We start from the raw sequence: 8,832 nt of genomic DNA on the forward strand, positions 1-8,832 counted from the left end.
CTTCCCGCCGAGCAGGGAGCCTAATGAGGGGCTCGATTCCAGCACCCTGGGGTCATGATCTGAGCCGGAGGCAGAAGCTTAACGACTGAGCTACCCAGGTGCCTCAAGATTACAGATTTTTCTTTGGCATCTTCTTTAGACATTCTCTAAACTAGATCATTTATCAGGTATAGATAATGATGTCCAATAGCTTATGGCTACACAGTATAATTTAGACAGATTCCAACAGATGCATAAGGAACACAAAAACCACTAACCAAACACTGAAACATTGGTGAGCAAATGGCAACATGTGTATTCAGGTGGGAGTGTATGGGGCAAGATTGCTGCTGACTTCCATTTCCTCACAAAGCTCTCCTGAGAAACAGGGTATGTAGACAAGACTCAAGTCTGAGTCCAAGGCTGGATGAGCTGAGACAGAGATAAAACATGGCAGATGAAATAGAAAAAAAAAAATCTATTTAAAACATGCATGTGCTGCTGAAATTAATGGGAACTGGAATAAATTTGCATAAACAGAGAATAGGAGAAGTAATCTGATTATGAAAAGTTACAATGGTCCTAAAGAGACTTGACTGGGGTCACATTAAGGCTGTGTTTAAGTAATGCATGAGATATTGGAGGTCAAAAGAAAGGCATCATACTTGTTCATAGACATTGATTTCATCTTGATAACAACCTTGTGAAGTAGATATATTATAACCAATTTCCTGATAAGGAAGTAGAAGAAATACGGTCATTTAGCTGATAATGGTAGAATAAAAAAACAAAAAGCAAAACAAAACAAAAAGAACAACACAAAAACTGAGATCTTTCAGTTGTGTAACAGTGTTATGTCCACTCTACTACAGCAACTCTGTTTTTGAAGGACAGAGAAGCAAGATGTCACAGTATACACACTCCTGAACTGAAGGGTGTAATCATTTTAAAGTCAGCCTGAAATGCTTTACTTCAGTAATGACTATTTCCCCAGGCCTGGCCAGTTATTGGCTATCTGCAGGACCTCCTTAATGGCAATAACCCAAATTTCACTGGTCTTGCCTCTCCCTATATTACACATACTCTCAGCCCTTTGCAACCCCTCCCACGTGCTTCTGGGAGTTTCCAGAGTGTCTCATGAGTTATCACAAGCTGTCCTCTGACAGTCTCCAAGTCCTGTCTTTCCAATGATGTCCACTACCTTGAAACTACCTGAGGGCAGTGTCTCCATAGCCATATTCCGTGAGAATACTGAGGTCTGACCAAAATGGCTTTACCATTCCCTCAGCTTGATTAAACTTTAGACAGGCTTCTTCCTGAGTCTAGCCTCCCCGCTCCACCCCCCCCATCTCCCTTTCCTTTACTTAGAGCATTTACTTTGGAAAACTTGCAATTATAAATTCTCTTCTGCCCCTTTGAGATGTAAATCTTCTTCCTGCCTCTTGCCAGTTTTTACAACCCAGGAATGTCTTCCTCAAAGACTTGGGAGCCATCCCTTTGAAATATAATCACCGAGAAAGATAGAGCACCTGTCGCCCTGTGTCTGCGGGAATGTAGGAGCCTGACTTTGATAAGTGCCAATTTGCCAACACAGGTGGACTCACACTATATAGACCAACCTCCTCACTAAATCCTCCAGTTACTTTCCGCTAATCCACCCCAGTGTTTAAAAATTCTCCCACCCTTTGTCTCAGTGCAGTTGAGTTTCAATTTTTCTCCCCCTATTACAATAGTCTTGAATCACTTACTTTTCCTGTTTAACTCCTTCAGCACAATTTATCAGAGCAAAAGTGCCACCACCAAAAACTCTCAGACCAGTAAACCCCCAGGGACACAAAGAGATGCAGAGATAACCTCTCTCTCCCTGACTTGGTTCACACTTTGTAACGTGGTAAAGAAAATGCACCATCACTTTTCCCATATTTTATGCAAAGAGTTCCTCTACCTTCCGGCTGCAGCTCTATAGACTCATGTGGGGACAGTCTGACTGGCAAACCCCATGCTACTCTCTACGTCTCAACTCCTAAATCAGCAGCCCAGACAAAGCAAACCTCTTTCTTCCTAAGCAGCCTCCTCATTTTTTTTCTATTTATTTATTTTTTTAATTTTATTTTTTATGTTATGTTAATCACCATGCATTACATCATTAGTTTTTTTTTTATTCTTATGTTAATCCCCATACATTACATCATTAGTTTTAGATGAAGTGTTCCATGATTCATTGTTTGCGTATAACACCCAGTGCTCCATGCAGAACGTGCCCTCTTTAATACCCATCACCAGGCTAACCCATCTCTCCACCCCCTCCCTTCTAGAACCCTTAGTTTGTTTCTCAGAGTCCATAGTCTTTCATGGTTCGTCTCCCCCTCCGATTTCTCCCCCTTCATTTTTCCCTTCCTTCTCCTAATTTTTTTTTTTAATACAAATGAGCTTCTCATGGACTCACCCACCAGATGGCAATCATGCCCATTCCTGTTTGAATTCCTGTTCAGTCCAAAACTGAGATCCCTATTTCACTCAGAGGAATAAAACAGTGTGTTGGGGGGTGCTTAAAAATACAACAAATGAGGAGGGAAAAAAATAAAGTAGTCTCATTTTTTTCTTTCCCCTTTTGCATTGTCTGAAATACCCAACCCAAATGATCATTCACAGAGTATATTTAAACACTTATACACCTTCGGACACAACGCACTGATTTTTCAATTAAACTTTAAATGCCAGACCAGCAAGTTTAGAGCCATTTTACTCAAAAGAAAGAAAGAGAGAGAGAGAAAGAGGAAGGGAGGGAGGGAAGGAGGTAGGGAGGGAAAGAGATAGGAAAGAAAAGAAAGGGGAAAAAAAGACTAGCAGGGTGGAAATCAGAGGAAGTTGATTTCAGTTCAGTATCAGAAAGAGCTGTAACATTTACAGCAATCCAACACTCAGATAGACTGTTGTAAGATAATCATTTTTTCCATGTTGGGAGCTGGGTGAAGGCTGGAGATAGTGCATTCAGGATGCTGTAGAGGAAATTCATGCATAGGGTAGGACACTCATCCTAGGACCCTTCCAACTCTGAGATGATGCTATTTGAATGGGATTACTATTTGTAAAATATTAATCTTTTGGATTCTTTAATGAGATTTTCTTAATTTTTTTTATGTATTAGCACCTCATTAATCAAATGGAAACTATCCCCCAAATATAGAGCATTTCTTTCTGAAATGAGCACCTAGGGGTGCCTGGGTGGCTCAGTCTGTTAAGTATCTGCTCAGGTCATGATCTTGGGGTCCTGGAATGGAGCCCTGAGCTGGGCTCCCTGTTCAGCGGGGAGTCTACTTCTCCCTCTTCCTCCGATCCTCCTCCCCACTTGTGATCCCTCTCGCTCTCTACCTTAAATAAAATCTTCAAAAAAAATAAAAATAAAAATAAATGAAATGAGCACCTAATAACAGAAAGCCATTTTTATCAACATATCAACTTCAGGTTGGGGAAGCAAAAGCACTGAATAGTGCATTTAACTGGATATTATATAGTTGCTATTATCTTTGCTCTTTGGCATCATGTGTGAATTGATTTAGTTATACTTCATAGTAATCTCCATGCAATTAGGCATTGCTTACGCACAGCTGAATGATCTGAGCACTACAGAGATAGGCAAATAGTTCTTTCTCTTTTTCTACACGTATCTCATTAGAATACTTCCCAGAACTCTATGCCAGATATAAAACTACCACAGAAGACAGAATCCTTACTTTTAAATAGCCAATGCTATAGTAGAAAGAGGAGGTGGCGCTCCAAACAGAAATCAGATATTTATCTTTCAGTTCATTTACCCCACTCGCAGGTTGGTGAGGGAGCAGCTGGGCTCCACCAAAGCTGGAAATCAAGCCAATAGGCCTGACATCTTGGGCTTTGGCCCAGGTGAATTTCTGGAGGTCACCCAATCTTGCTGGTGTGGAAAGCCATAGAATATTAATAGCAAGAAGAGACTACAGACTCTAGGACACCCCAGTCTTAGCTATAGGATGTTCTAGGCTTATGGGTAAGTTACCTAACCTTTTCAAACCTTAGTATCTCATACACATCTGCAAAAGGGAATATCACATTCCGATTATCATAAGGTTTTGTTGTAAAAATAAAAAGATAAAAACGCCACCTATATGTATGTATTTTTTTTAAAGATTTTATCCATTTATTTGAGAGAGAGAGTGAGTGAGAGAGAGAGCACACGAGCAGGGGCAGAGGGAGCGGGAGAAGCAGACTCCCTGCTGAGCAGGGAGCCTGACTCGGGGCTCCATCCCAGGACCCCGGGATCATGACCTGAGCCGAAGGCAGACACTTACCTGACTGAGCCACCCAGGTGTCCCTACATGTATGTATGTATTATTTAAAGTGGTTATGGGGGGCACCTGGGTGGCTCGGTCGGTTAAACAACTGACTCTTGATTTCAGCTCAGGTCATGATTTCAGGGTTGTGAGATCCAGCCCCACTTAGGGCTCCGTGTTGGGCTCCATACTGGCTTCACGATGGGCATGAGGCCTGCTTAAGATTCTCTCTCCCTCTCCCTCTGCCCCTCCCCACCCCCTGCTCGTGCCCTCTCTCTCAAATAAATAAATAAAATAAATAGTGGTTATTATTTTGGAAAAAAAGAAAGATGAAAAGCCACTCCTATGCTAATCGGGAAGGCCCTAGACTGATTTCCATATACCCGGTGTCCAAGTCACAGAGAGAAAAGGCAACAGGCTAAGGCAACGTTTCCTAACAGGCTCTAGCAAAGTAGAGTAGAGTTTGAGATTCTACTTTCTTATCCTTCACCAGTAATGTCAACTACTGACCAAGACTCTAAATATATTATCCAAAGAATTTTGCTTGTGCTGAACACAAAATGTTTCTTTCCTTATTCACAGCTTAGTATTATATTTAAAGCTTTTTAATATATGCTTACCATGAAACATATCCCCCAAATTATGCCCTTGTTTGTTAGTAGAAAAATTTTTAATGATTTCTAAAATAACATTTATTTTAAAGCTATTAGCTCTAGTGGAATAGAATGCTAAGAGTAATAGCGGGTTCTTCCCTTGGCTACATTGTTTCATTCTGTTCTAACTGCTTTTATTTACCTCTCTGATTTTGTTACTGAAGAGAGTAAAAGCCCATTATACAAGAAAAACCATTTAAAGAATTTATCGGTATTGTGTGAAATGCTCTGCTCATTAAAACAAATGGACAGCAGAGTTGTCTGTGATTGTTGGAATCCAGCTCTTTTGGAATTGTGTCAAGAAGAATATAAAGGCAGACTCCCCATCCACTAAAAGCCCATATGTACTCCTGGCTCAAATGAGGGTCTCAGATTTTAAAACTTGCAGTAACTAATCAGAACCACAGTATTCTGATTCCAGTTAAAAATAAAACATCTAACCACCCTTTTCTGCAATGATAATGCTATTTTTTCCGAAGCTAGGGAAAATACTTTAATACAAGAAATGAAAATATTAACCATTTTCCTTCAAAATATAGCTCCAAAAGGGAACAATTCTTTTTTCCTAGTCACTGTCTTTCTTTTACTTTTACCAACAATATTTTAGGTAAGCTTCTCTTTATCAAATTTTACTTTGAAAAAACTCTGAGTTTAAATTTTGTTGGCACTCTGGACTGTTCTAGTCAGAGCATAGAAAAATATGGCCAAAGCATACCTTTAAAGTCAGTGCGTTGGCTTAGACACTAACCAGCTTTTGTACAAAGGTGCTTTATGAATCATGGATCAAATGAATAGCATAAGAAAAGTGCACACCTCTGGAAGTATCCATCTAATGCATTTTAGGGGGACAAAAAATATCTCACTTCTGAAACTATGGAAGTAAAATTTTTTAAAGGTTTATATTTATCCAAATCTACGCTTTCTTTTTTCTTTTCTTCTTTTAGGGGGCATTACTTATTTACAGTGTGTTCTCCCTACGATAATCTGTGAAAGGCGACATCCTGTTTGCCCAACACTCTTTTAAAAAAAAATGATAAGCACATGACCATCCATTACCAAAAGTCCCCACAGAAGGAGAACAACTCTGGTAACAATATAAATCAAACAAAGGTAATGGGAAGTGCACACACAGGCACAAAGTTTAAAAACAATGATGAAGGTCATTCCCAAAAGCTGTCCAAGAATATGTCTAACTGCTTTTATAGTGAGAATAGCTGGTGAAGGTCTCTTGAATTTATTGCAGTATTAAACTCAGATACAGCTTTATTTGAAATTTCCTCTTGGGTGTTTTACCTTTCCTTTTCCAAGTTTTTTCATCACTGAAATTTTCTTAAAAATGAAGTTGGAGCTAAAAGGAGTTAGAAAAACATGTTAAATCACAGAAGAGATATTCTGACATCTGTGCATAAATTATTAGTGGAGGAATAAATGGAGGAAATTTTGTTCCTACATAGTCCTGCTCGAGAGTAAGAGCTATCAGTTTCCCCTTGTATCCTGGTTTGCATCTTTAAGCGTCATGAAACCTACCCTCTATTTCTGAGGCTATGAGTTTTAGCCATTGAAAAAGTAGGTTCCAAAGGAGGGACTTCAAATACATCTTATAAAAGCTTTGGGCAAGTGTCAATGGAAAATCCTCCCTGAGCCCTCCCCCCCACCAAAATTAATGAGGATTTTTTGCACAGACTACATGAAGCTCATGGCATTGACGCAATGACCTTCACTCAGCTTGTCTCCATATGGTACCCTCAGAAAGGGCTTTTGTCTCAGGTCTCACCAACATCCCTTAATGTATTTCCCATCCAACTCATCATTTCTCTACCCCCAATCCAATGTAATTCTTTCCCTGGGAAAATTTTATTTTAAAAAAGTGTATTTTCCAGACTCCTTCGCAACTAAGTGTAGTAACTTTGGCCTATAACACTTCAGCAGACTTCTGGGAGTGTTTTGCTTTCCCTGTGCTCCTCGTTGCTTCCTTCCTCTTTTTTCTGTCTATCTAGGACACAGATGTAAGGCTGGAGCAGCAATATCGTGATCATGAATCACCATGCGTAAGAAAACCAGAGATAACTGGGTAACAGAGCAAAAAGACAGAGCCCTGGATATTGATATCATGGAACTGCCTTCCCAGCTTTTTCTGGACTTCTTTTTACATGAACACACATTTGGTTACGGCACCTTTGGCTGGTTGCTGTTACCTGCAACCAAACACAATTCCTAATGGATACACCAGTTGTTGTTCACCTAGTGTCCTAGAGGGTGAGGTAATTGGACCTGTCTCTGCTCTCTTTCCTATTTGTTATAGTCTTAATGTCAATGCATGCCTCTTTCAGAGTCTTTCCTTTTGATTCTCAAGAGACTGATTTTCTTTCAATTAAATTCAGTTTTTGTAAAACAAAATCTTTGGCTTTTGAAAATATTGATTTTGATGTGGATTTTAAGAGGCTGTTTTGGAAGTCAGAAACTGAACAGCCATTGATTCTTTCTCTTTGCTTTCCAACTAGAACAATCTTAACTCTCTTCAAGGCAACATGGAAATCTCTGACTACTGAAGGAATGATCATACACTGAGAACTGTGGACAGGAAAATACAAATTTGTTTAAGATCTTATATTAAGTAATATAAAAAAAGGAAACAGGCTTATGAATTTATTCTGAGCCCTTTCAAATGCCCAAGTTATTCTTATTATAGTCAATAAGCTAAGTTTTCTTCTGATCCTGCAATTCAGATTTGTATGTTTGTCCTGGAGAGAAATAGGATGTTAAGCTTATTCCTGACTCTCAATACACATGTACTCCTCTACTGAGTGAAAACTATCCTGTGGTGGACACCAAGCCAATTAAATACCAAACCTAGAAGACTTTTGGAAGACAATATTAGGTTATCCCCTGTAAACCCTAGAAAAACTATGGAAAGTTTCTGGTCCAGAGTTTTGACAAAAAGAAAAATGTACAGAACATAATGGAACATACATACATCTCTCTTGTTTCTCTAGAGAATTCAAGAGAGCTCATTAAATCCTTATAAAACTAGGTCTATAGACAGTGATTAATTCTACTGTGACCACAATAACAGCCTTCTAGAGACAAAAGAATAAAAAGGAAGTAGATAGCAAGGGTATAAATCAACATCCCAGAGAAGATGACAGACCTGAAACAAACACCAAGATCTCTAGGATAACAGACCAAAGTCTTTGATGTGCAAATAATAACTGTGAAGAATTACTAGCGATGGTGTTAGGCTAAAAACTAAGAAACCTTTCCTAATCTATTGCTTTCAGGAATAACAAGACCTCAACATCTGTCTCTTCAAATGAGAAGGAAAGATAACAACCCTTAATGTATGTATTTCTCTTGAGAAAGAGTAATTTTCCATGACACACTTGGTGGAGGGTAAAATAACCTAACAGATCATCTAGTATCACTGGAGTTTCAGATACTTTGAGCCAGGGTTCAAACTTCTAGTGCCAACCTCAAAGACTGCTGATCCCTAGAAAGAAGTAAGCATAAAAAATTTATGGGTGGGCACCTGGGTGGCTCAGTCATTAAGCGTCTGCCTTCCGCTCAGGTCATGATGCCAGGGTCCTGGATTGAGCCCCGCATCAGGCTCCCTGCTCCACAGGGAGCCTGCTTCTCCCTCTCCCACTCCCCCTGTTTGTGTTCCCTCTCTTGCTGTGTCTCTCTCTGTCAGATTAAAAAAAAAAATCTTAAAAAAAAATTATGGGCAATAATATATCAGCATTTAATTCCCAATTTAAGTGTCTACGAACTTGAGAAATTACAATGGCACATCACCATACTGTTCATCTTACAATAAGTGTATTACTTTGGACTGTGTTCTTCTATAACCCTCTCTATTAAAAAAATCTGGTTTCCTCTCAAAGGAAGAAACTGTC

The sequence above is a fragment of the Leptonychotes weddellii genome, chromosome 12 (assembly GCF_054177405.1).
Source record: "Leptonychotes weddellii isolate Sample4059 chromosome 12, ASM5417740v2, whole genome shotgun sequence".
NCBI lineage: Eukaryota > Metazoa > Chordata > Mammalia > Carnivora > Phocidae > Leptonychotes > Leptonychotes weddellii.